We start from the raw sequence: 6000 nt of genomic DNA, 5'->3' as shown, positions 1-6000 counted from the left end.
AAAACAATATATGCGATTCGCCTGCTTGACGAGTTGAAAGCCACACCAGCATACTCTAGCAATACCTACTAAAACAAGATATAGGTAAATTAGTAAAAGGATCAATGTTCTTGCAATACTGCGAGAATGAGATGTAACATATGTTCTTGGAGCTGACCTTTCGTGGAACAAATAATGTAAGACATATCTCTGCTATGAGAAATAAAGACAGAAAGAGTTCTACATGTTTTTGTTTGTTTAGTAGTAGAGTACAGCAATGAGCCAGAAAATGAGCGGTACTGAGACCCTCTTGGGTAACATGGAGGGCTGATATACAGGTTGTTTCATTGAAAGGGAAGGATAAGGACAAAAATTAGAATGTTTGGGACATAGACATGGCTTTTGCGGGGTTTCAGTGGCAATATAGACAAAAGAGGTGGACCGCGTAAGCAAGTGAGGTGACTAACTTCAAATGGGTCACTTGGCAACAAGTGTATTAGATGGTCACGACTGGCAAAAGCGTGAAATTCCCAATCGCGTGTATATATGATGAAAATAAACAAATAAAAAACAAATGTACGCTCATCCTAGCACCATGTCACAAGTAAGCGGAAAGTCACGCCAAGCTGAAGGGAAATGGAAGCAGTAAAGAATGACAGAATTCAGTGCCGTTGTTTAAAAATACCTGAAAGACGGTGTTATATAAAACTATTATGAGCCAGAAAGATGTCAAAAAAGTACGCGCATAATTCCACGTTTCCAGAGGCCAGCAACTACACAAGAGAAGGTTTGGCGTGCACAAGAGTGCAGAACTGCAATTGTACGCGTTTTTTCACAGTTGTCGGATGCCGCCGCTTTCGGTTATTGAGGGTAGGTACGTGACCACATTGGAAAGCCTTCCGGTGCATAAATGGGACATTTTGTATATGGCAAAGCTACGCTGTATTCCATCCTGATTCAATGGATTCCTAAAGGAACTGTTGGCCGTCTTACTCAACGACATCTGGATTCTCCTGTGAGATTTCCGGAAACGCGTTTATATGAGAGGCAATTTTTTATATTTTTGATATTCTTTTAATAACGCTGTGATAGTTTTACTGTGCATTGCGTCGTCGTTTCCGCGCACTCAGTTGTGCACATATTGCCGCTATTTACGGTACTCAGTCCTCAAGCTCGTGTATAGCTCATGCGAGTCCGCCAATTTTATCAGTGCTTTTGTGGATAAACCTTTATTATAATATTTCGATGTTTGCCCCCCCCCCCCCCTTCCCGCCTTATAATGGTTGGTTGGTTTGTGGGGTTTAACGTCCCAAAGCAACTCAGGCTATGAGAGACGCCGTAGTGGAGGACTCCGGAAATTTCGACCACCTGGGGTTCTTTAACGTGCACTGACACCGTACAGCACACGGACGCCTTGCTTTTCACCTCCATCGAAAAGCTGCCGCCGAGGCCGGGATTCGATCCCGCGTCCTTGGGAACTGTAGTCGAGCGTCGTAACCACTGCGCCACCCCGGCGGGGTGCCTTATAATGCATTCGAACAAACGAATTAGAGTTAGTCCCGTAATATAAATAAATATTCTCGAATGTTGTAGGGCAAGGTCTCCGGGCTTGCATTTTTTGACATGAGGAGAGCGTGATAATCTGACCACCATAAAATATTGTCAAAAAATAGATTTACACAATCGGGGTTACAGGATATAGACTTATAGAAAGCTATTTAACTTGCACGAAACGGGCGTTGTTTTAACAGAGCCCAAAATATTTAATAAGTTGCTTCCTTGAAATATGTTATAGCACTCACCATATATTACAGGCTACGACGGGGCATGAATATTATGCAGAATGCTTGAATTATCTCGCTATTTAACTAAACACGTGACCTAATTCTGTAATATTTTCGGGAGGCATGTTTTATCTGAGGAAATTCGAAATTGTCTAGCTAGGAATAAACATTTATGAAGAAATTTATAATGGGCGTTTATGTGCAAAAATAAAGTTATTCTCTGGCAGTTTCACAGCCTCATACGGCGGCTGCGAGTGCCTCTGACGTAGACCGCTCTGCACTGCCGTTTGCATCACAGTGATGACGTCACTAGAGGCCCGGATGAGTGGGCCGCTGGTATGGCTGCCAATTTCGCTTGTCAGTGTGCTGTCACAAATTGCCGCCGCATCGAAAGCCAATAAGCGTCTTGCGATTCGACGTCAAAGCGACTGCGGAGCCATGGCAGTTTGCGGAAGCCGCAGTGAAAGAGCTCAGGCAATCCTCGCTTGTGACAGCGACGGCTTCGCAATGTTATGGCTAAGTGAAGGGAGGTTATCCGCCCAAGAATGAGCAGACATGCTTGCCGCATATGTAATCATGAAGCGGAAGAAACGTCGGGTGGCGCTGTTCTAAACTGACACGCAACCGTGTGCCGGCTTCTTGCCCAGACGTCGCATGTGCGCAAATTTTCAACAAATTTTCCTCTTCTAATTTCATGGCGTAAGCAAACCGCTCTAAGGCGCGTGTTCAGGATAAAGAGCTTTAAACCCATGGGCATAGGTTACTGAAATAGAAGTCTACAAATCCACAACGGACAAGTGGTGCAGTGCGCCGTTGCCAGCATGACATTTGTATCCATACTCCCGCCCTGCATGGGCCCTTTCCGTATGAGCCAGCAGTGGACGCTGAACGCGACGGATTTTGAAAGCAGCATGGAATTTTGTAATTGTGCCTTGATTCAATTCGACAAAGTCCGCAGCTTTTTAAACAGGAAGAGTTCAACGGATGAAAATTAGTTCTACCGCACTTATTCTAACGTTCCCAAGGACCAAAAAGTGCTGATATGACTTCGCGAACGCGAGCAAAGGTTGGGAGTAAACGTTTGATGCGGCATTCTGAACGAGGAAATTAGCGACCACCGTGCTTTGAGAGAATCCCTGACTGGCCTAAAGTACTACGATGGAGGTTGTGAAGGAAATGTAGAAGACTTCTTTAGAGGCTTGTAGGAAAGGTGGTAGCAGTAATTAAAATGAGGCGTCGCCGCTTTATTCTATAGAATGGGAATCTTTTTACCGCACTGCCAACCGAAGCGCGACCTGAGCCAATCAGGATAGGGCACACTAAATAGTATTGTTCTTACGCGTTTGTCAGCAGTGGTAGAACATATAAGACACAAAATGTTAATCTAGGAGTCATTGTGGTGGGCGCAGGTAGTCTTTACCTTTCGTAATGCTGGAAGCAGCATCTGCGATGGAGTAGAGCCGTGAATTGAAGCACCTTTATATACCGGGTGTCCCAGCTAACTTGAACCAAGGGTTATAAAATAATATATTTAAGGTAGGTCAGTGAAACCAATTGCATACAACTGCCAGCCTCCTTGCGCACTACAGGCAATTTTCTGTTTTGCAATTACTTAATTATCTAATTATATTAATTTATCTAATTTATTAAATATCGACTTTAGACCAAACATGTGAATTGGAAAGTTGTAGAGCACCTTCAGAAACCCCCATTCCATTAACTGCGATAAAGAAAATCTCACGTGTATCTTTTTTTCCGGGCTGAGAAGAAAGCCCGCGAAATACAAATAATACCACGTGACTAGCGCATTTGTGCGCCGCGATTGTGGTGCTCTCAGTCGTGGTTTGAGCGAACGACATAAGCTTCGGCCATGACCCGATGGTCCCGTTGCAGCGGCAGGCAGAAATGTTGGCGATGGTTCGAGCAAGCTCGAGCTCGCCCGTCGCCACTGCGATTTTGGCCAGGCCTGCGCACCGCTGTAGCCTACATCACGACAAGGGGATGGCGATAAAGAACCAGCAAATGAAGGTGCAGCGCTAATTTTAGTCGAGTCACATGATGTCATCTCGCCCGTTTACCCAATCCTTTATGCGCAGATTCAGTGGCTGATACCTTATCGCTCATTCGTTTGTCGTGACGTTCGCTGATGGGAGAGAACGAGGCCTTGTTAGAATGTCGGTGGTGTCGGCTCGCCGCTCTCGCTGCTACTGCACCGTCATGTGGGCCGGCTGTCTGACGCGGGCGAAGAAGCCATCGCAGGCATATCGGCCTGCCGCTTTAACGGGCCAAGAAGACACGGCCGTAGCTGATTTCGTTCGCTCAAATCACGACTGAGAGCACCACAATCGCGGCGCACAAATGCACTAGTCATGTGGTATTATTTGTATTTCGCGGGCTTTCTTCTGAGCCCGGAAAAAAAGATACACGTGAGACTTTCTTTATCGCAATTAATGGAATGGGGGTTTCTGAAGGTGCTCTACAACTTTCCAATTTACATGTTTGGTCTAAAGTCGATATTTAATAAATTAGATAAATTAATATAATTAGATAATTAAGTAATTGCAAAACAGAAAATTGCCTGTAGTGCGCAAGGAGGCTGGCAGCTGAATGCAATTGGTTTCACTGACCTACCTCAAATATATTATTTTGTACCCCTTGGTTCAAGTTAGCTGGGACACCCGGTATATATAAAGGTGCCCCCCCCGGCGGATAGCAAACATGGAACGATCACTTCTGAAAAAAAAAAAATCTTGCTATTGTAACAAACACGTAGCGCAACTTGTTCAAGTTGCGCTACGTATCTGTTACAATAGCAGGTGTGACATTGCAAGCTATTAACAACATTTACTTTAGTAGTCAACTGTCGAGGCTCTGAACGTTAGATGCGCTGTCAACCGTAACTTTAATGTCCAATAATTGTGGTGCAGTACAAGGCCGAGGTAAATTCTCGAAAAAGTGCTTATTTACTTTCATTCGATCATAATTAGTGCATTGAGCACAAAATAACAAATTCGCTTGGCTGTGCGGTAAATGCGAGGTTTGAAGTTATTAATACCATAGACATCCTTAGCGCTTATTGTTGTTTATACAGCGAGAGTGCCAAGGTCAAGGCTGAGGACAATACTTAAAAGGCGCATGTTCACAGCTGAGCGAATAAAATATTTTGCCGTCGCAAAAGGAGGAAAGATCGTGAGCTCTTATTGTTGCAGCCTAAACAAAACCGCATTAACTAGTACGCCTCCTAATGTGGCCGTACTGTTCGCCTAAAAAGACTGAAAGAATTAGGGCAATTGCAGAATATGTAAAAACGTCCTCCAAGTTCAAGGCTCAGGTTTTACGGGCAACTCATTCTGAATGTCCAGACTCCTTAAATACTAGGCAAGTGGCTAGTGTCAAGTGATAATAACCCTATCATCAGCCACGGCCTAAGCAGCTCTCGTGATCTCCAGAGTAACTTACAAAATAGCCTTTCAGGAAAGAAGGTGAGCATAGTACTGGCTTTTTTATCCTCACCACCATGCATAGTCTTCTATGCCTCATTCAGTCACAAAGTGAACGGGTAGAGGCGCTGCTTTGAAATGGCTATAAGTTGTCTTCTTCGAGCAAAGAAGGACAACAGAGAAACGAACAGCTACCCATAAAATATCAGGAGGAGCAGCTCTGCTGCCTTCTTGAAGAGGTGTGCACTAAAACATTATCTATTGATACTGCTTTGAGAAGATCGGAAAAGTCGTAGACACCCTGGAAAAAATTAGAGCACCCTGCATTGCCCTTTCGATTTCCCGAGAAATGGCCTGACGCTGCACTTAAGCAGATGAGGAGCGAAGGCAAAGAATGGAGGAAATGAATGGCAGGTAGATTGGCTGAGGTGTACGTGAACGCGACTTGTTATGCTCGTAGGTATCACTTACTGTTGCGGCAGTCGGTTTTGCCTGCAAAGAGATCGCCAGCATACCTATCCGAGAGCCGAGAGGGCAGACCGAAGGAGGCTGACATCGTCACCATTGTCCTGGAGCCATCAGCAACGCACGGTGAAAGTATCCTACCATAATCGCGTCTTACAGAAAATCTACAAGAATTACTTAAACAGAAGACTAGCTAGGACCGCCACGCCACTGACGCGGACGGGCGTTCCGTAGCCATGCATCAGATATTTTCACCGCGAGACACAAGGGACTCCCTTGAAATCACGCTACAGATGTCATAGCACTACAGTTCTAGAATTGTGGTTCAGTTC

The sequence above is a fragment of the Amblyomma maculatum genome, chromosome 7, assembly GCF_055883805.1.
Source record: "Amblyomma maculatum isolate TAMU_Amacu chromosome 7, ASM5588380v1, whole genome shotgun sequence".
NCBI lineage: Eukaryota > Metazoa > Arthropoda > Arachnida > Ixodida > Ixodidae > Amblyomma > Amblyomma maculatum.
The sequence above is the reverse complement of the archived record's forward strand: the minus strand, read 5'-3'. Positions refer to the sequence as shown.